The sequence below is a fragment of the Tachypleus tridentatus genome, chromosome 11 (genome assembly GCF_004210375.1).
Source record: "Tachypleus tridentatus isolate NWPU-2018 chromosome 11, ASM421037v1, whole genome shotgun sequence".
In the NCBI taxonomy this organism is placed as follows: domain Eukaryota; kingdom Metazoa; phylum Arthropoda; class Merostomata; order Xiphosura; family Limulidae; genus Tachypleus; species Tachypleus tridentatus.
The window spans coordinates 57,994,177-58,016,393 of record NC_134835.1 but is presented as its reverse complement, the minus strand read 5'-3'; the positions used below and the strand labels follow the sequence as shown (position 1 = coordinate 58,016,393).

Below are 22,217 nucleotides of genomic sequence, written 5' to 3'. Positions count from 1 at the left end.
CATCGCATTTTCTCTATCAGAAGGGGTTTCCACGTTCTATGTACAGGGGAAAATAGTGAACGCCAAGTGTACAATTGTAATTTTACCGTCGATTTATAAAATCCGTGTGAAAATGTATCAGACGATTTCACAATTCTATTTCGCTATTTTGTTAGGAAGTATAAGAAATATGGAAAATCCAATATTACGTGCCTCAATGTAAACGTGTTAAAAATTTTGTGTTCTTTCAGAACCGTTAAAGAGTATTCACATACACGTGAATATCTGACAAAGGCATAAGATATATATTTCATAAAATTATACCGAATTCTAACACAAATACTTCCCACCCACTACTCAGTAGTATTAATATTTAAAACTTTTAATACCTCCATGTGATCCTCCTGTGTTTACATATACTACCAGTCAGTGAACACGGAATCTTGAGGAAGATACAAGGTCTATCCCGTATAAAACTAGGGTTAACATGTGACGGAGTGTTCTCGATTTATTTATCATTTAAAAGAAGCCTAAACGGGAAATATAAAAGATATTTTCTTTCAAAATAAGTACCCTAAACGTGATCAACTTGAAGAGAAATAACTAAAGACATAACGTTATCTTTCTTGAAAATTTTTGCTTAATATATGGTAAATAAATATTAAGAAGTGTGTAATTTTTCTGACTAGTGAACGTTATTCAACGAAGGTTAAAGATTAGTTACCCTACCATACTATTACTCTATATTCTAACAATAATGAGATCAATTTGGTCTGTAGAATTTAATGTTATAGGAACGTGCTTAGAGGAGTGTCAATAATATCACGTTTCCCAATAAATACGCTTTGTATCCATAGTTAGGTGCATTCTCAAGAAACGTAAATAGCTTGGAATAGCGTACAGATTCCGTCGCTCGACCAGCTTACGAAGTGGCGTGGTTTCGGATATACCGCAACGACAATCCTCGCCTTTTGAACTTTTTAACCATTACAGTTTTACAATCAAAGAGTGGGCTGTTGGTGTTGTTGAGTAGCTACCCACCCTCTTGCCTATCACTGCTAAGATGATACACGGGCTACAGTCGATAACCATATTGTAACGGTGTGCGAAAAGAATCCTAACCAAAGCAAGGTGTAAAGAAACACCATGGAATTCGACAACTTCGCTGATACAAAATTTTACAAATTGAAGAAGAGTTTTGCGACTTATAAATTAAAAAAAGAACTTTTATTTCACTTACTAACGAAAGTAGGTTCCCCAAATAAAGATGCTCCAGACGTTCAATATTTCCTCTTTTTCTTCGTCGTGCACAACAGGTGCGTTTTGATGATTGTGTATATTTCATACCTCCTTGATGGTATACAGCCCACGTACTTCTCCCAAAACATTTTCGAGCAGAAATATATCGGCCAAAACATCATTCGACAGAACTCGTAAAGTTCCCGATATTTAATATATTTCGAAGTTCTTTTATTTCAAAAGGGCGTTTCAAGAAACTCGTTTAATTTTTTTTGTCAAAATCGTGTTTTATTGCCAGTACTGAAATGTTGTAAGAAAAGTGAAGTTTTCGTTTTAACTTGCCGTCGTTGAAATACCCCATACGGAATGTATATCTTTTATCGATTTTCAAGAAACATTCAAAACCATTTGCACTACGAGATCATTTTCTTCATGTTAAATAAGCCGTGATACACTTTCTTCTTCCACACTGGAATTTCTAATGTGTAAAGTTTACCTTAGAATCAGATTCCAGTTACACGTTACATGCGAAAAGAAAATTCTGCATCTGGTAGAAACGACAGAATATTAAATGTTCATATTTTTATTGTTTTTTTTCTAAAGTAAAAACACAGTGTGGGGTACATTGTTTTTCGTTTTGTTTCTAAAGAAAGAGAGAACTTAAAAGCTGGACGAAACTACGAAAAGTCTATTTAAAAGTTTCTCAAACTGCACTTCACTGTTGGTGAGACGTTGATCCTTGAGTAGTTTCCTTTTGAGCCAGAATGCTCAAAGAATTGTATTTGATATATAGTATAGCATGAGGTGAGATTCAAATCCTCGGAGCCAGTTGTTTTAGTTCAAAGAATTTACGAAATTTCTTTAATAGCGGTTCTGATATTGTGTTTTTGTTCTGTAGGACGTTAAAGACGAACGTTTAAAGGATAAATGAACATTGTAAATTTCTTTCAGACAATTTTTGGAACAAAAGCCGAGATAGCTCAGTTGGGAGAGCGTTAGACTGAAGATCTAAAGGTCCCTGGTTCGATCCGGGTCTCGGCGATGTATGTAGATTCTTTTAGGTTGATTGAGTCGTCCTGACCTGTTCTTTGAATGAGCTCGGAAAAACAACTTTTCAAAATTAATCACTAAATCTACTGGTTTACAGATCGATATTTTAATTTATTCACTTTTGCGTTTCGCGAACACAGTTAAAAGAATGGCAGAGTGACGCTGACTAGTAGCGAAATCATACGTACATCGCTATCAAATCCTTTCTTCGGTATAACACAAAAAAACAAAGAAACGAACTACGCATCGCATTTTCTCTATCAGAAGGGGTTTCCACGTTCTATGTACAGGGGAAAATAGTGAACGCCAAGTGTACAATTGTAATTTTACCGTCGATTTATAAAATCCGTGTGAAAATGTATCAGACGATTTCACAATTTTTATTCGCTATTTTGTTAGGAAGTATAAGAAATATGGAAAATCAATATTACGTGCCTCAATGTAAACGTGTTAAAATTTCGTGTTCTTTCAGAACCGTTAAAGAGTATTCACATACACGTGAATATCTGACAAAGGCATAAGATATATATTTCATAAAATTATACCGAATTCTAACACAAATACTTCCCACCCACTACTCAGTAGTATTAATATTTAAAACTTTTAATACCTCCATGTGATCCTCCTGTGTTTACATATACTACCAGTCGAGTGAACACGGAATCTTGAGGAAGATACAAGGTCTATCCCGTATAAAACTAGGGTTAACATGTGACGGAGTGTTCTCGATTTATTTATCATTTAAAAGAAGCCTAAACGGGAAATATAAAAGATATTTTCTTTCAAAATAAGTACCCTAAACGTGATCAACTTGAAGAGAAATAACTAAAGACATAACGTTATCTTTCTTGAAAATTTTTGCTTAATATATGGTAAATAAATATTAAGAAGTGTGTAATTTTTCTGACTAGTGAACGTTATTCAACGAAGGTTAAAGATTAGTTACCCTACCATACTATTACTCTATATTCTAACAATAATGAGATCAATTTGGTCTGTAGAATTTAATGTTATAGGAACGTGCTTAGAGGAGTGTCAATAATATCACGTTTCCCAATAAATACGCTTTGTATCCATAGTTAGGTGCATTCTCAAGAAACGTTAATAGCTTGGAATAGCGTACAGATTCCGTCGCTCGACCAGCTTACGAAGTGGCGTGGTTTCGGAAAAACCGCAACGACAATCCTCGCCTTTTGAACTTTTTAACCATTACAGTTTTACAATCAAAGAGTGGGCTGTTGGTGTTGTTGAGTAGCTACCCACCCTCTTGCCTATCACTGCTAAGATGATACACGGGTACAGTCGATAACCATATTGTAGCGGTGTGCGAAAAGAATCCTAACCAAAGCAAGGTGTAAAGAAACACCATGGAATTCGACAACTTCGCTGATACAAAATTTTACAAATTGGAAGAAGAGTTTTTGCGACTTATAAATTAAAAAAAGAACTTTTATTTCACTTACTAACGAAAGTAGGTTCCCCAAATAAAGATGCTCCAGACGTTCAATATTTCCTCTTTTTCTTCGTCGTGCACAACAGGTGCGTTTTGATGATTGTGTATATTTCATACCTCCTTGATGGTATACAGCCCAAGTACTTCTCCCAAAACATTTTCGAGCAGAAATATATCGGCCAAAACATCATTCGACAGAACTCGTAAAGTTCCCGATATTTAATATATTTCGAAGTTCTTTTATTTCAAAAGGGCGTTTCAAGAAACTCGTTTAATTTTTTTTTGTCAAAATCGTGTTTTATTGCCAGTACTGAAATGTTGTAAGGAAAGTGAAGTTTTCGTTTTAACTTGCCGTCGTTGAAATACCCCATACGGAATGTATATCTTTTATCGATTTTCAAGAAACATTCAAAACCATTTGCACTACGAGATCATTTTCTTCATGTTAAATAAGCCGTGATACACTTTCTTCTTCCACACTGGAATTTCTAATGTGTAAAAGTTTACCTTAGAATCAGATTCCAGTTACACGTTATATGCGAAAAGTAAATTCTGCATCTCGTAGAAACGACAGAATATTAAATGTTCATATTTTTTGTTGTTTTTCTCTAAAGTAAAAACACAGTGTGGGGGACATTGTTTTTCGTTTTGTTTCTAAAAGAAAGAGAGAACTTAAAAGCTGGACGAAACTACGAAAAGTCTATTTAAAAGTTTCTCAAACTGCACTTCACTGTTGGTGAGACGTTGATCCTTGAGTAGTTTCCTTTTGAGCCAGAATGCTCAAAGAATTGTATTTGATATATAGTATAGCATGAGGTGAGATTCAAATCCTCGGAGCCAGTTGTTTTAGTTCAAAGAATTTACGAAATTTCTTTAATAGCGGTTCTGATATTGTGTTTTTGTTCTGTAGGACGTTAAAGACGAACGTTTAAAGGATAAATGAACATTGTAAATTTCTTTCAGACAATTTTTGGAACAAAAGCCGAGATAGCTCAGTTGGGAGAGCGTTAGACTGAAGATCTAAAGGTCCCTGGTTCGATCCCGGGTCTCGGCGATGTATGTAGATTCTTTTAGGTTGATTGAGTCGTCCTGACCTGTTCTTTGAATGAGCTCGGAAAAGACAACTTTTCAAAATTAATCACTAAATCTACTGGTTTACAGATCGATATTTTAATTTATTCACTTTTGCGTTTCGCGAACACAGTTAAAAGAATGGCAGAGTGACGCTGACTAGTAGCGAAATCATACGTACATCGCTATCAAATCCTTTCTTCGGTATAACACAAAAAAACAAAGAAACGAACTACGCATCGCATTTTCTCTATCAGAAGGGGTTTCCACGTTCTATGTATAGGAAAAAATAGTGAGCGCCAAGTGTACAATTGTAATTTTACCGTCGATTTATAAAATCCGTGTGAAAATGTATCAGACGATTTCACAATTTTTATTCGCTATTTTGTTAGGAAGTATAAGAAATATGGAAAATCCAATATTACGTGCCTCAATGTAAACGTGTTAAAAATTTTGTGTTCTTTCAGAACCGTTAAAGAGTATTCACATACACGTGAATATCTGACAAAGGCATAAGATATATATTTCATAAAATTATACCGAATTCTAACACAAATACTTCCCCACCCACTACTCAGTAGTATTAATATTTAAAACTTTTAATACCTCCATGTGATCCTCCTGTGTTTACATATACTACCAGTCGAGTGAACACGGAATCTTGAGGAAGATACAAGGTCTATCCCGTATAAAACTAGGGTTATCATGTGACGGAATGTTTTAGATTTATTTATCATTTAAAAGAAGCCTAAACGGGAAATATAAAAGATATTTTCTTTCAAAATAAGTACCCTAAACGTGATCAACTTGAAGAGAAATAACTAAAGACATAACGTTATCTTTCTTGAAAATTTTTGCTTAATATATGGTAAATAAATATTAAGAAGTGTGTAATTTATCTGACTAGTGAACGTTATTCAACGAAGGTTAAAGATTAGTTACCCTACCATACTATTACTCTATATTCTAACAATAATGAGATCAATTTGGTCTGTAGAATTTAATGTTATAGGAACGTGCTTAGAGGAGTGTCAATAATATCACGTTTCCCAATAAATACGCTTTGTATCCATAGTTAGGTGCATTCTCAAGAAACGTAAATAGCTTGGAATAGCGTACAGATTCCGTCGCTCGACCAGCTTACGAAGTGGCGTGGTTTCGGAAAAACCGCAACGACAATCCTCGCCTTTTGAACTTTTTAACCATTACAGTTTTACAATCAAAGAGTGGGCTGTTGGTGTTGTTGAGTAGCTACCCACCCTCTTGCCTATCACTGCTAAGATGATACACGGGGTACAGTCGATAACCATATTGTAGCGGTGTGCGAAAAGAATCCTAACCAAAGCAAGGTGTAAAGAAACACCATGGAATTCGACAACTTCGCTGATACAAAATTTTACAAATTGGAAGAAGAGTTTTTGCGACTTATAAATTAAAAAAAGAACTTTTATTTCACTTACTAACGAAAGTAGGTTCCCCAAATAAAGATGCTCCAGACGTTCAATATTTCCTCTTTTTCTTCGTCGTGCACAACAGGTGCGTTTTGATGATTGTGTATATTTCATACCTCCTTGATGGTATACAGCCCAAGTACTTCTCCCAAAACATTTTCGAGCAGAAATATATCGGCCAAAACATCATTCGACAGAACTCGTAAAGTTCCCGATATTTAATATATTTCGAAGTTCTTTTATTTCAAAAGGGCGTTTCAAGAAACTCGTTTAATTTTTTTTTGTCAAAATCGTGTTTTATTGCCAGTACTGAAATGTTGTAAGGAAAGTGAAGTTTTCGTTTTAACTTGCCGTCGTTGAAATACCCCATACGGAATGTATATCTTTTATCGATTTTCAAGAAACATTCAAAACCATTTGCACTACGAGATCATTTTCTTCATGTTAAATAAGCCGTGATACACTTTCTTCTTCCACACTGGAATTTCTAATGTGTAAAAGTTTACCTTGAATCAGATTCCAGTTACACGTTACATGCGAAAAGTAAATTCTGCATCTCGTAGAAACGACAGATTATTAAATGTTCATATTTTTTGTTGTTTTTCTCTAAAGTAAAAACACAGTGTGGGGGACATTGTTTTTCGTTTTGTTTCTAAAAGAGAGAGAGAACTTAAAAGCTGGACGAAACTACGAAAAGTCTATTTAAAAGTTTCTCAAACTGCACTTCACTGTTGGTGAGACGTTGATCCTTGAGTAGTTTCCTTTTGAGCCAGAATGCTCAAAGAATTGTATTTGATATATAGTATAGCATGAGGTGAGATTCAAATCCTCGGAGCCAGTTGTTTTAGTTCAAAGAATTTACGAAATTTCTTTAATAGCGGTTCTGATATTGTGTTTTTGTTCTGTAGGACGTTAAAGACGAACGTTTAAAGGATAAATGAACATTGTAAATTTCTTTCAGACAATTTTGGAACAAAGCCGAGATAGCTCAGTTGGGAGAGCGTTAGACTGAAGATCTAAAGGTCCCTGGTTCGATCCCGGGTCTCGGCGATGTATGTAGATTCTTTTAGGTTGATTGAGTCGTCCTGACCTGTTCTTTGAATGAGCTCGGAAAAGACAACTTTTCAAAATTAATCACTAAATCTACTGGTTTACAGATCGATATTTTAATTTATTCACTTTTGCGTTTCGCGAACACAGTTAAAAGAATGGCAGAGTGACGCTGACTAGTAGCGAAATCATACGTACATCGCTATCAAATCCTTTCTTCGGTATAACACAAAAAACAAAGATACGAACTACGCATCGCATTTTCTCTATCAGAAGGGGTTTCCACGTTCTATGTACAGGGGAAAATAGTGAACGCCAAGTGTACAATTGTAATTTTACCGTCGATTTATAAAATCCGTGTGAAAATGTATCAGACGATTTCACAATTTTTATTCGCTATTTTGTTAGGAAGTATAAGAAATATGGAAAATCCAATATTACGTGCCTCAATGTAAACGTGTTAAAAATTTTGTGTTCTTTCAGAACTGTTAAAGAGTATTCACATACACGTGAATATCTGACAAAGGCATAAGATATATATTTCATAAAATTATACCGAATTCTAACACAAATACTTCCCCACCCACTACTCAGTAGTATTAATATTTAAAACTTTAATACCTCCATGTGATCCTCCTGTGTTTACATATACTACCAGTCGAGTGAACACGGAATCTTGAGGAAGATACAAGGTCTATCCCGTATAAAACTAGGGTTATCATGTGACGGAATGTTTTAGATTTATTTATCATTTAAAAGAAGCCTAAACGGGAAATATAAAAGATATTTTCTTTCAAAATAAGTACCCTAAACGTGATCAACTTGAAGAGAAATAACTAAAGACATAACGTTATCTTTCTTGAAAATTTTTGCTTAATATATGGTAAATAAATATTAAGAAGTGTGTAATTTTTCTGACTAGTGAACGTTATTCAACGAAGTTTAACGATTAGTTACCCTACCATACTATTACTCTATATTCTAACAATAATGAGATGAATTTGGTCTGTAGAATTTAATGTTATAGTAACGTGCTTAGAGGAGTGTCAATAATATCACGTTTCCCAATAAATACGCTTTGTATCCATAGTTAGGTGCATTCTCAAGAAACGTATATAGCTTGGAATAGCGTACAGATTCCGTCGCTCGACCAGCTTACGAAGTGGCGTGGTTTCGGATATACCGCAACGACAATCCTCGCCTTTTGAACTTTTTAACCATTACAGTTTTACAATCAAAGAGTGGGCTGTTGGTGTTGTTGAGTAGCTTCCCACCCTCTATCCTATCACTGCTAAGATGATACACGGGCTACAGTCGATAACCATATTGTAACGGTGTGCGAAAAGAATCCTAACCAAAGCAAGGTGTAAAGAAACACCATGGAATTCGACAACTTCGCTGATACAAAATTTTACAAATTGGAAGAAGAGTTTTTGCGACTTATAAATTAAAAAAAGAACTTTTATTTCACTTACTAACGAAAGTAGGTTCCCCAAATAAAGATGCTCCAGACGTTCAATATTTCCTCTTTTTCTTCGTCGTGCACAACAGGTGCGTTTTGATGATTGTGTATATTTCATACCTCCTTGATGGTATACAGCCCAAGTACTTCTCCCAAAACATTTTCGAGCAGAAATATATCGGCCAAAACATCATTCGACAGAACTCGTAAAGTTCCCGATATTTAATATATTTCGAAGTTCTTTTATTTCAAAAGGGCGTTTCAAGAAACTCGTTTAATTTTTTTTTGTCAAAATCGTGTTTTATTGCCAGTACTGAAATGTTGTAAGGAAAGTGAAGTTTTCGTTTTAACTTGCCGTCGTTGAAATACCCCATACGGAATGTATATCTTTTATCGATTTTCAAGAAACATTCAAAACCATTTGCACTACGAGATCATTTTCTTCATGTTAAATAAGCCGTGATACACTTTCATCTTCCACACTGGAATTTTTAATGTGTAAAAGTTTACCTTAGAATCAGATTCCAGTTACACGTTACATGCGAAAAGTAAATTCTGCATCTCGTAGAAACGACAGATTATTAAATGTTCATATTTTTTGTTGTTTTTCTCTAAAGTAAAAACACAGTGTGGGGGACATTGTTTTTCGTTTTGTTTCTAACAGAAAGAGAGAACTTAAAAGCTGGACGAAACTACGAAAAGTCTATTTAAAAGTTTCTCAAACTGCACTTCACTGTTGGTGAGACGTTGATCCTTGAGTAGTTTCCTTTTGAGCCAGAATGCTCAAAGAATTGTATTTGATATATAGTATAGCATGAGGTGAGATTCAAATCCTAGGAGCCAGTTGTTTTAGTTCAAAGAATTTACGAAATTTCTTTAATAGCGGTTCTGATATTGTGTTTTTGTTCTGTAGGACGTTAAAGACGAACGTTTAAAGGATAAATGAACATTGTAAATTTCTTTCAGACAATTTTTGGAACACAAGCCGAGATAGCTCAGTTGGGAGAGCGTTAGACTGAAGATCTAAAGGTCCCTGGTTCGATCCGGGTCTCGGCGATGTATGTAGATTCTTTTAGGTTGATTGAGTCGTCCTGACCTGTTCTTTGAATGAGCTCGGAAAAGACAACTTTTCAAAATTAATCACTAAATCTACTGGTTTACAGATCGATATTTTAATTTATTCACTTTTGCGTTTCGCGAACACAGTTAAAAGAATGGCAGAGTGACGCTGACTAGTAGCGAAATCATACGTACATCGCTATCAAATCCTTTCTTCGGTATAACAAAAAAAACAAAGATACGAACTACGCATCGCATTTTCTCTATCAGAAGGGGTTTCCACGTTCTATGTACAGGGAAAATAGTGAACGCCAAGTGTACAATTGTAATTTTACCGTCGATTTATAAAATCCGTGTGAAAATGTATCAGACGATTTCACAATTTTTATTCGCTATTTTGTTAGGAAGTATAAGAAATATGGAAAATCCAATATTACGTGCCTCAATGTAAACGTGTTAAAAATTTCGTGTTCTTTCAGAACCGTTAAAGAGTATTCACATACACGTGAATATCTGACAAAGGCATAAGATATATATTTCATAAAATTATACCGAATTCTAACACAAATACTTCCCCACCCACTACTCAGTAGTATTAATATTTAAAACTTTTAATACCTCCATGTGATCCTCCTGTGTTTACATATACTACCAGTCGAGTGAACACGGAATCTTGAGGAAGATACAAGGTCTATCCCGTATAAAACTAGGGTTAACATGTGACGGACTGTTCTCGATTTATTTATCATTTAAAAGAAGCCTAAACGGGAAATATAAAAGATATTTTCTTTCAAAATAAGTACCTAAACGTGATCAACTTGAAGAGAAATAACTAAAGACATAACGTTATCTTTCTTGAAAATTTTTGCTTAATATATGGTAAATAAATATTAAGAAGTGTGTAATTTTTCTGACTAGTGAACGTTATTCAACGAAGTTTAAAGATTAGTTACCCTACCATACTATTACTCTATATTCTAACAATAATGAGATCAATTTGGTCTGTAGAATTTAATGTTATAGTAACGTGCTTAGAGGAGTGTCAATAATATCACGTTTCCCAATAAATACGCTTTGTATCCATAGTTAGGTGCATTCTCAAGAAACGTATATAGCTTGGAATAGCGTACAGATTCCGTCGCTCGACCAGCTTACGAAGTGGCGTGGTTTCGGATATACCGCAACGACAATCCTCGCCTTTTGAACTTTTTAACCATTACAGTTTTACAATCAAAGAGTGGGCTGTTGGTGTTGTTGAGTAGCTACCCACCCTCTTGCCTATCACTGCTAAGATGATACACGGGCTACAGTCGATAACCATATTGTAACGGTGTGCGAAAAGAATCCTAACCAAAGCAAGGTGTAAAGAAACACCATGGAATTCGACAACTTCGCTGATACAAAATTTTACAAATTGAAGAAGAGTTTTTGCGACTTATAAATTAAAAAAAGAACTTTTATTTCACTTACTAACGAAAGTAGGTTCCCCAAATAAAGATGCTCCAGACGTTCAATATTTCCTCTTTTTCTTCGTCGTGCACAACACGTGCGTTTTGATGATTGTGTATATTTCATACCTCCTTGATGGTATACAGCCCACGTACTTCTCCCAAAACATTTTCGAGCAGAAATATATCGGCCAAAACATCATTCGACAGAACTCGTAAAGTTCCCGATATTTAATATATTTCGAAGTTCTTTTATTTCAAAAGGGCGTTTCAAGAAACTCGTTTAATTTTTTTTGTCAAAATCGTGTTTTATTGCCAGTACTGAAATGTTGTAAGGAAAGTGAAGTTTTCGTTTTAACTTGCCGTCGTTAAAATACCCCATACGGAATGTATATCTTTTATCGATTTTCAAGAAACATTCAAAACCATTTGCACTACGAGATCATTTTCTTCATGTTAAATAAGCCGTGATACACTTTCATCTTCCACACTGGAATTTTTAATGTGTAAAAGTTTACCTTAGAATCAGATTCCAGTTACACGTTACATGCGAAAAGTAAATTCTGCATCTCGTAGAAACGACAGAATATTAAATGTTCATATTTTTTGTTGTTTTTCTCTAAAGTAAAAACACAGTGTGGGGGACATTGTTTTTCGTTTTGTTTCTAAAAGAAAGAGAGTACTTAAAAGCTGGACGAAACTACGAAAAGTATATTTAAAAGTTTCTCAAACTGCACTTCACTGTTGGTGAGACGTTGATCCTTGAGTAGTTTCCTTTTGAGCCAGAATGCTCAAAGAATTGTATTTGATATATAGTATAGCATGAGGTGAGATTCAAATCCTAGGAGCCAGTTGTTTTAGTTCAAAGAATTTACGAAATTTCTTTAATAGCGGTTCTGATATTGTGTTTTTGTTCTGTAGGACGTTAAAGACGAACGTTTAAAGGATAAATGAACATTGTAAATTTCTTTCAGACAATTTTTGGAACAAAAGCCGAGATAGCTCAGTTGGGAGAGCGTTAGACTGAAGATCTAAAGGTCCCTGGTTCGATCCCGGGTCTCGGCGATGTATGTAGATTCTTTTAGGTTGATTGAGTCGTCCTGACCTGTTCTTTGAATGAGCTCGGAAAAGACAACTTTTCAAAATTAATCACTAAATCTACTGGTTTACAGATCGATATTTTAAATTATTCACTTTTGCGTTTCGCGAACACAGTTAAAAGAATGGCAGAGTGACGCTGACTAGTAGCGAAATCATACGTACATCGCTATCAAATCCTTTCTTCGGTATAACACAAAAAACAAAGATACGAACTACGCATCGCATTTTCTCTATCAGAAGGGGTTTCCACGTTCTATGTACAGGGGAAAATAGTGAACGCCAAGTGTACAATTGTAATTTTACCGTCGATTTATAAAATCCGTGTGAAAATGTATCAGACGATTTCACAATTTTTATTCGCTATTTTGTAAGGAAGTATAAGAAATATGGAAAATCCAATATTACGTGCCTCAATGTAAACGTGTTAAAAATTTAGTGTTCTTTCAGAACCGTTAAAGAGTATTCACATACACGTGAATATCTGACAAAGGCATAAGATATATATTTCATAAAATTATACCGAATTCTAACACAAATACTTCCCCACCCACTACTCAGTAGTATTAATATTTAAAACTTTTAATACCTCCATGTGATCCTCCTGTGTTTACATATACTACCAGTCGAGTGAACACGGAATCTTGAGGAAGATACAAGGTCTATCCCGTATAAAACTAGGGTTATCATGTGACGGAGAGTTCTCGATTTATTTATCATTTAAAAGAAGCCTAAACGGGAAATATAAAAGATATTACTTTCAAAATAAGTACCCTAAACGTGATCAACTTGAAGAGAAATAACTAAAGACATAACGTTATCTTTCTTGAAAATTTTTGCTTAATATATGGTAAATAAATATTAAGAAGTGTGTAATTTTTCTGACTAGTGAACGTTATTCAACGAAGTTTAACGATTAGTTACCCTACCATACTATTACTCTATATTCTAACAATAATGAGATCAATTTGGTCTGTAGAATTTAATGTTATAGTAACGTGCTTAGAGGAGTGTCAATAATATCACGTTTCCCAATAAATACGCTTTGTATCCATAGTTAGGTGCATTCTCAAGAAACGTATATAGCTTGGAATAGCGTACAGATTCCGTCGCTCGACCAGCTTACGAAGTGGCGTGGTTTCGGAAAAACCGCAACGACAATCCTCGCCTTTTGAACTTTTTAACCATTACAGTTTTACAATCAAAGAGTGGGCTGTTGGTGTTGTTGAGTAGCTACCCACCCTCTTGCCTATCACTGCTAAGATGATACACGGGGTACAGTCGATAACCATATTGTAGCGGTGTGCGAAAAGAATCCTAACCAAAGCAAGGTGTAAAGAAACACCATGGAATTCGACAACTTCGCTGATACAAAATTTTACAAATTGAAGAAGAGTTTTTGCGACTTATAAATTAAAAAAGAACTTTTATTTCACTTACTAACGAAAGTAGGTTCCCAAATAAAGATGCTCCAGACGTTCAATATTTCCTCTTTTTCTTCGTCGTGCACAACAGGTGCGTTTTGATGATTGTGTATATTTCATACCTCCTTGATGGTATACAGCCCAAGTACTTCTCCCAAAACATTTTCGAGCAGAAATATATCGGCCAAAACATCATTCGACAGAACTCGTAAAGTTCCCGATATTTAATATATTTCGAAGTTCTTTTATTTCAAAGGGCGTTTCAAGAAACTCGTTTAATTTTTTTTGTCAAAATCGTGTTTTATTGCCAGTACTGAAATGTTGTAAGGAAAGTGAAGTTTTCGTTTTAACTTGCCGTCGTTGAAATACCCCATACGGAATGTATATCTTTTATCGATTTTCAAGAAACATTCAAAACCATTTGCACTACGAGATCATTTTCTTCATGTTAAATAAGCCGTGATACACTTTCTTCTTCCACACTGGAATTTCTAATGTGTAAAGTTTACCTTTGAATCAGATTCCAGTTACACGTTACATGCGAAAAGTAAATTCTGCATCTCGTAGAAACGACAGAATATTAAATGTTCATATTTTTTGTTGTTTTCTCTAAAGTAAAAACACAGTGTGGGGACATTGTTTTCGTTTTGTTTCTAAAAGAAAGAGAGAACTTAAAAGCTGGACGAAACTACGAAAAGTATATTTAAAAGTTTCTCAAACTGCACTTCACTGTTGGTGAGACGTTGATCCTTGAGTAGTTTCCTTTTGAGCCAGAATGCTCAAAGAATTGTATTTGATATATAGTATAGCATGAGGTGAGATTCAAATCCTAGGAGCCAGTTGTTTTAGTTCAAAGAATTTACGAAATTTCTTTAATAGCGGTTCTGATATTGTGTTTTTGTTCTGTAGGACGTTAAAGACGAACGTTTAAAGGATAAATGAACATTGTAAATTTCTTTCAGACAATTTTTGGAACAAAAGCCGAGATAGCTCAGTTGGGAGAGCGTTAGACTGAAGATCTAAAGGTCCCTGGTTCGATCCCGGTCTCGGCGATGTATGTAGATTCTTTAGGTTGATTGAGTCGTCCTGACCTGTTCTTTGAATGAGCTCGGAAAAGACAACTTTTCAAAATTAATCACTAAATCTACTGGTTTACAGATCGATATTTTAAATTATTCACTTTTGCGTTTCGCGAACACAGTTAAAAGAATGGCAGAGTGACGCTGACTAGTAGCGAAATCATACGTACATCGCTATCAAATCCTTTCTTCGGTATAACACAAAAAACAAAGATACGAACTACGCATCGCATTTTCTCTATCAGAAGGGGTTTCCACGTTCTATGTACAGGGGAAAATAGTGAACGCCAAGTGTACAATTGTAATTTTACCGTCGATTTATAAAATCCGTGTGAAAATGTATCAGACGATTTCACAATTTTTATTCGCTATTTTGTAAGGAAGTATAAGAAATATGGAAAATCCAATATTACGTGCCTCAATGTAAACGTGTTAAAAATTTAGTGTTCTTTCAGAACCGTTAAAGAGTATTCACATACACGTGAATATCTGACAAAGGCATAAGATATATATTTCATAAAATTATACCGAATTCTAACACAAATACTTCCCCACCCACTACTCAGTAGTATTAATATTTAAAACTTTTAATACCTCCATGTGATCCTCCTGTGTTTACATATACTACCAGTCGAGTGAACACGGAATCTTGAGGAAGATACAAGGTCTATCCCGTATAAAACTAGGGTTATCATGTGACGGAATGTTTTAGATTTATTTATCATTTAAAAGAAGCCTAAACGGGAAATATAAAAGATATTTTCTTTCAAAATAAGTACCCTAAACGTGATCAACTTGAAGAGAAATAACTAAAGACATAACGTTATCTTTCTTGGAAATTTTTGCTTAATATATGGTAAATAAATATTAAGAAGTGTGTAATTTTTCTGACTAGTGAACGTTATTCAACGAAGGTTAAAGATTAGTTACCCTACCATACTATTACTCTATATTCTAACAATAATGAGATGAATTTGGTCTGTAGAATTTAATGTTATAGGAACGTGCTTAGAGGAGTGTCAATAATATCACGTTTCCCAATAAATACGCTTTGTATCCATAGTTAGGTGCATTCTCAAGAAACGTAAATAGCTTGAATAGCGTACAGATTCCGTCGCTCGACCAGCTTACGAAGTGGCGTGGTTTCGGAAAACCGCAACGACAATCCTCGCCTTTGAACTTTTAACCATTACAGTTTTACAATCAAAGAGTGGGCTGTTGGTGTTGTTGAGTAGCTACCCACCCTCTTGCCTATCACTGCTAAGATGATACACGGGGTACAGTCGATAACCATATTGTAGCGGTGTGCGAAAAGAATCCTAACCAAAGCAAGGTGTAAAGAAACACCATGGAATTCGACAACTTCGCTGATACAAAATTTTACAAATTGAAGAAGAGTTTTGCGACTTATAAATTAAAAAAAGAACTTTTATTTCACTTACTAACGAAAGTAGGTTCCCCAAATAAAGATGCTCCAGACGTTCAATATTTCCTCTTTTTCTTCGTCGTGCACAACAGGTGCGTTTTGATGATTGTGTATATTTCATACCTCCTTGATGGTATACAGCCCAAGTACTTCCCAAAACATTTTCGAGCAGAAATATATCGGCCAAAACATCATCTCGACAGAACTCGTAAAGTTCCTGATATTTAATATATTTCAAGTTCTTTTATTTCAAAAGGGCGTTTCAAGAAACTCGTTTAATTTTTTTTGTCAAAATCGTGTTTTATTGCCAGTACTGAAATGTTGTAAGGAAAGTGAAGTTTTCGTTTTAACTTGCCGTCGTTGAAATACCCCATACGGAATGTATATCTTTTATCGATTTTCAAGAAACATTCAAAACCATTTGCACTACGAGATCATTTTCTTCATGTTAAATAAGCCGTGATACACTTTCTTCTTCCACACTGGAATTTCTAATGTGTAAAGTTTACCTTTGAATCAGATTCCAGTTACACGTTACATGCGAAAAGAAAATTTTGCATCTGGTAGAAACGACAGATTATTAAATGTTCATATTTTTATTGTTTTTCTCTAAAGTAAAAACACAGTGTGGGGGACATTGTTTTTCGTTTTGTTTCTAAAAGAAAGAGAGAACTTAAAAGCTGGACGAAACTACGAAAAGTATATTTAAAAGTTTCTCAAACTGCACTTCACTGTTGGTGAGACGTTGATCCTTGAGTAGTTTCCTTTTGAGCCAGAATGCTCAAAGAATTGTATTTGATATATAGTATAGCATGAGGTGAGATTCAAACCTCAGAGCCAGTTGTTTTAGTTCAAAGAATTTACGAAATTTCTTTAATAGCGGTTCTGATATTGTGTTTTGTTCTGTAGGACGTTAAAGACGAACGTTTAAAGGATAAATGAACATTGTAAATTTCTTTTCAGACAATTTTGGAACACAAGCCGAGATAGCTCAGTTGGGAGAGCGTTAGACTGAAGATCTAAAGGTCCCTGGTTCGATCCTGGTCTCGGCGATGTATGTAGATTCTTTTAGGTTGATTGAGTCGTCCTGACCTGTTCTTTGAATGAGCTCGAAAAAGACAACTTTTCAAAATTAATCACTAAATCTACTGGTTTACAGATCGATATTTTTTAATTTATTCACTTTTGCGTTTCGCGAACACAGTTAAAAGAATGGCAGAGTGACGCTGACTAGTAGTGCGAAATCATACGTACATCGCTATCAAATCCTTTCTTCGGTATAACACAAAAAACAAAGATACGAACTACGCATCGCATTTTCTCTATCAGAAGGGGTTTCCACGTTCTATGTACAGGGAAAATAGTGAACGCCAAGTGTACAATTGTAATTTACCGTCGATTTATAAAATCCTGTGTGAAAATGTATCAGACGATTTCACAATTTTATTCGCTATTTTGTAAGGAAGTATAAGAAATATGGAAAATCCAATATTACGTGCCTCAATGTAAACGTGTTAAAAAATTTAGTGTTCTTTTTCAGAACTGTTAAAGAGTATTCACATACACGTGAATATCTGACAAAGGCATAAGATATATATTTCATAAAATTATACCGAATTCTAAACACAAATACTTCCCCACCCACTACTCAGTAGTATTAATATTTAAAACTTTTAATACCTCCATGTGATCCTCCTGTGTTTACATATACTACCAGTCGAGTGAACACGGAATCTTGAGGAAGATACAAGGTCTATCCCGTATAAAACTAGGGTTATCATGTGACGGAATGTTTTCAGATTTATTTATCATTTAAAAGAAGCCTAAACGGGAAATATAAAAGATATTTTCTTTCAAAATAAGTACCCTAAACGTGATCAACTTGAAGAGAAATAACTAAAGACATAACGTTATCTTTCTTGAAAAATTTTGCTTAATATATGGTAAATAAATATTAAGAAGTGTGTAATTTTTCTGACTAGTGAACGTTATTCAACGAAGGTTAAAGATTAGTTACCCTACCATACTATTACTCTATATTCTAACAATAATGAGATCAATTTGGTCTGTAGAATTTAATGTTATAGGAACGTGCTTAGAGGAGTGTCAATAATATCACGCTTTCCCAATAAATACGCTTTGTATCCATAGTTAGGTGCATCTCTCAAGAAACGTAAATAGCTTGGAATAGCGTACAGATTCCGTCGCTCGACCAGCTTACGAAGTGGCGTGGTTTCGGAAAACCGCAACGACAATCCTCGCCTTTTGAACTTTTAACCATTACAGTTTTACAATCAAAAGAGGCTGCTTGCTGTTGTTGAGTAGCTACCCACCCCTCTGCCTATCACTGCTAAGATGATACACGGGTACAGTCGATAACCATATTGTAGCGGTGTGCGAAAAGAATCCTAACCAAAGCAAGGTGTAAAGAAACACCATGGAATTCGACAACTTTTGCTGATACAAAATTTTACAAATTGGAGAAGAGTTTTTGCGACTTATAAATTAAAAAAAGAACTCTTTATTTCACTTACTAACGAAAGTAGGTTCCCCAAATAAAGATGCTCCAGACGTTCAATATTTCCTCTTTTTCTCTCGTCGTGCACAATAAAAAGTGTTTTGATGATTGTGTATATTTCATACCTCCTTGATGGTATACAGCCCAAGTACTTCTCCCCAAAACATTTTCGAGCAGAAATATATCGGCCAAAACATCATTCGACAGAACTCGTAAAGTTCCCGATATTTAATTATATTTCGAAGTTCTTTATTTCAAAAGGGCGTTTCTTAAGAAACTCGTTTAATTTTTTTTTGTCAAAATCGTGTTTTATTGCCAGTACTGAAAATGTTGTAAGGAAAGTGAAGTTTTCGTTTTAACTTGCCGTCGTTGAAATACCCCATACGGAATGTATATATCTTTATCGATTTTCAAGAAACATTCAAAACCATTTGCACTACGAGATCATTTTCTTCATATGTTAAATAAGCCGTGATACACTTTCTTCTTCCACACTGAATTTCTAATGTGTAAAAGTTTACCTTTGAATCAGATTCCAGTTACACGTTACATGCGAAAAGTAAATTCTGCATCTCGTAGAAACGACAGATTATTAAATGTTCATATATTTTGTTGTTTTCTCTAAAGTAAAAACACAGTGGGGGACATTGTTTTTCGTTTTGTTTCTAAAAAAGAAAGAGAGAACCTAAAAGCTGCTGGACGAAACTACGAAAAGTCTATTTAAAAGTTTCTCAAACTGCACTTCCACTGTTGGTGAGACGTTGATCCTTGAGTAGTTTCCTTTTGAGCCAGAATGCCTCAAAGAATTGTATTTGATATATAGTATAGCATGAGGTGAGATTCAAATCCTCGGAGCCAGTTGTTTTAGTTCAAAGAATTTACGAAATTTCTTTAATAGCGGTTCTGATATTGTGTTTTTTGTTCTGTAGGACGTTAAAGACGAACGTTTAAAGGATAAATGAACATTGTAAATTTCTTCAGACAATTTTGAACACAAGCCGAGATAGCTCCAGTTGGGAGAGCGTTAGACTGAAGATCTAAAGGTTCCCTGGTTCGATCCCTGGTCTCGGCGATGTATGTAGATTCTTTTAGGTTGATTGAGTCGTCCTGACCTGTTCTTTGAATGAGCTCGGAAAAGACAACTTTTCAAAATTAATCATCACTAAATCTACTGGTTTACAGATCGATATTTTAAATTATTCACTTTTGCGTTTCATGAACACAGTGCCAAAAGAATGGCAGAGTGACGCTGACTAGTAGTAGCGAACTCATACGTACATCGCTATCAACCTTTCTTCGGTATAACACAAAAAAACAAAGATACGAACTAACCGCATCGCATTTTCTTATCAGAAGGGGTCAACGTTCTATGTACAGGGAAAATAGTGAACGCCAAGTGTACAATTGTAATTTTACCGTCGATTTATAAAACTGTGTGAAATGTATCAGACGATTTACAATTTTTATTCGCTATTTTGTAAGAAGTATAAGAAATATGGAAAATCCAATATTATGCGCCTCAATGTAAACGTGTTAAAAATTTAGTGTTCTTTTCAGAACTGCTAAAGAGTATTCACATACACGTGAATATCTGACAAAGGCATAAGATATATATTTCATAAAATTATACCGAATTCTAACACAAATACTTCCCCACCCAACTACCTCAGTAGTATTAATATTTAAAACTTTTAATACCTCCATGTGATCCTCCTGTGTTTTACATATACTACTGCCAGTCGAAAGAACACGGAACCTTGAGGAAGATACAAGGTCTATCCCGTATAAAACTAGGGTTATCATGTGACAGAATGTTGTTGATTATTTATCATTTAAAAGAAGCTCTAAACGGGAAATATAAAAGATATTTTCAAAATAAGTACCCTAAACGTGATCAACTTGAAGAGAAATAACTAAAGACATAACGTTATCTTTCTTGAAAATTTTGCTTAATATATGGTAAATAAATATTAAGAAGTGTGTAATTTTCTGACTAGTGAACGTTATTCAACGAAGGTTAAAGATTAGTTACCCTACCTGCCACCATTACTTTATATTCTAACAATAATGAGATCAATTTGGTCTGTAGAATTCAATGTTATAGGAACGTGCTTAGAGGAGTCATAATATCACGTTTCCCAATAAATACGCTTTGTATCCATAGTTAGGTGCATTCTCAAGAAACGTAAATAGTGAATAGCGTACAGATTCCGTCGCTCGACCAGCTTACGAAGTGGCGTGGTTTCGGAAAACCGCAACGACAATCCTCGCCTTTGAACTTTTAACCATTACAGTTTTACAATCAAAGAGTGGGCTGTTGGTGTTGTTGAGTAGCTACCCACCCCTCTTGCCTATCACTGCTAAGATGATACACGGGGTACAGTCGATAACCATATTGTATGGTGCGAAAAGAATCCTAACCAAAGCAAGGTGTAAAGAAACACCATGGAATTCGACAACTTCGCTGATACAAAATTTTACAAATTGAAGAAGAGTTTTTGACTTATAAATTAAAAAAAAGAACTTTATTTCACTTACTAACGAAAGTAGGTTCCCAAATAAAGATGCTCCAGACGTTCAATATTTCCTCTTTTCTTCGTCGTGCACAACACGTGCGTTTTGATGATTGTGTATATTTCATACCTCCTTGATGGTATACAGCCCAAGTACTTCTCCCAAAACATTTTCGAGCAGAAATATATCGGCAAAACATCATTCGACAGAACTCGTAAAGTTCCCGATATTTAATATATTTGAAGTTCTTTTATTTCGCGTTTCAAGAAACTCGTTTAATTTTTTTTTGTCAAAATCGTGTTTTATTGCCAGTACTGAAATGTTGTAAGGAAAGTGAAGTTTTCGTTTTAACTTGCCGTCGTTGAAATACCCATACGGAATGTATATCTTTATCGATTTTCAAGAAACATTCAAAACCATTTGCACTACGAGATCATTTTCTTCATGTTAAATAAGCCGTGATACACTTTCTTCTTCCACACTGAATTTCTAATGTGTAAAAGTTTACCTTTGAATCAGATTCCAGTTACACGTTACATGCGAAAAGTAAATTCTGCATCTGTGAAACGACAGATTATTAAATGTTCATATTTTTTGTTGTTTTTCTCTAAAGTAAAAAACACAGTGTGGGGACATTGTTTTTCGTTTTGTTTCTAAAGAAAGAGAGAACTTAAAGCTGGAACGAAACTACGAAAAGTCTATTTAAAAGTCTTCAAACTGCACTCACCGTTGGTGAGACGTTGATCCTTGAGTAGTTTCCCTTTGAGCCAGAATGCTCAAAAGAATTGTATTGATATATAGTATAGCATGAGGTGATCTAAACTCGGGTTAGTTGTTTTAGTTCAAAGAATTTACGAAATTTTAATAGCGGTTCTGATATTGTGTTTTTGTTCTGT

At 34.8% G+C, this 22,217-nt stretch overlaps 8 non-coding genes across 8 annotated transcripts; all 8 read left to right on the top strand.

Annotated features, from left to right (window-relative positions):
* Positions 1–2,187: 2,187 nt before the first annotated feature.
* On the top strand, positions 2,188–2,259 carry TRNAF-GAA (transfer RNA phenylalanine (anticodon GAA)). The gene has a single exon. It is a non-coding gene; the product is annotated as a tRNA-Phe (tRNA).
* A 2,443-nt stretch (positions 2,260–4,702) lies between these two features.
* TRNAF-GAA (transfer RNA phenylalanine (anticodon GAA)) lies at positions 4,703–4,775 on the top strand. Its single transcript has one exon. It is a non-coding gene; the product is annotated as a tRNA-Phe (tRNA).
* Positions 4,776–7,220: 2,445 nt separating this feature from the next.
* TRNAF-GAA (transfer RNA phenylalanine (anticodon GAA)) lies at positions 7,221–7,293 on the top strand. Its single transcript has one exon. It is a non-coding gene; the product is annotated as a tRNA-Phe (tRNA).
* A 2,446-nt stretch (positions 7,294–9,739) lies between these two features.
* Positions 9,740–9,811, top strand: TRNAF-GAA (transfer RNA phenylalanine (anticodon GAA)). The gene has a single exon. It is a non-coding gene; the product is annotated as a tRNA-Phe (tRNA).
* Positions 9,812–12,254: 2,443 nt separating this feature from the next.
* TRNAF-GAA (transfer RNA phenylalanine (anticodon GAA)) lies at positions 12,255–12,327 on the top strand. The gene has a single exon. It is a non-coding gene; the product is annotated as a tRNA-Phe (tRNA).
* Positions 12,328–14,764: 2,437 nt separating this feature from the next.
* TRNAF-GAA (transfer RNA phenylalanine (anticodon GAA)) lies at positions 14,765–14,836 on the top strand. Its single transcript has one exon. It is a non-coding gene; the product is annotated as a tRNA-Phe (tRNA).
* Positions 14,837–17,269: 2,433 nt separating this feature from the next.
* TRNAF-GAA (transfer RNA phenylalanine (anticodon GAA)) lies at positions 17,270–17,341 on the top strand. Its single transcript has one exon. It is a non-coding gene; the product is annotated as a tRNA-Phe (tRNA).
* A 2,463-nt stretch (positions 17,342–19,804) lies between these two features.
* Positions 19,805–19,879, top strand: TRNAF-GAA (transfer RNA phenylalanine (anticodon GAA)). Its single transcript has one exon. It is a non-coding gene; the product is annotated as a tRNA-Phe (tRNA).
* The last annotated feature ends 2,338 nt before the right edge of the window (positions 19,880–22,217 follow it).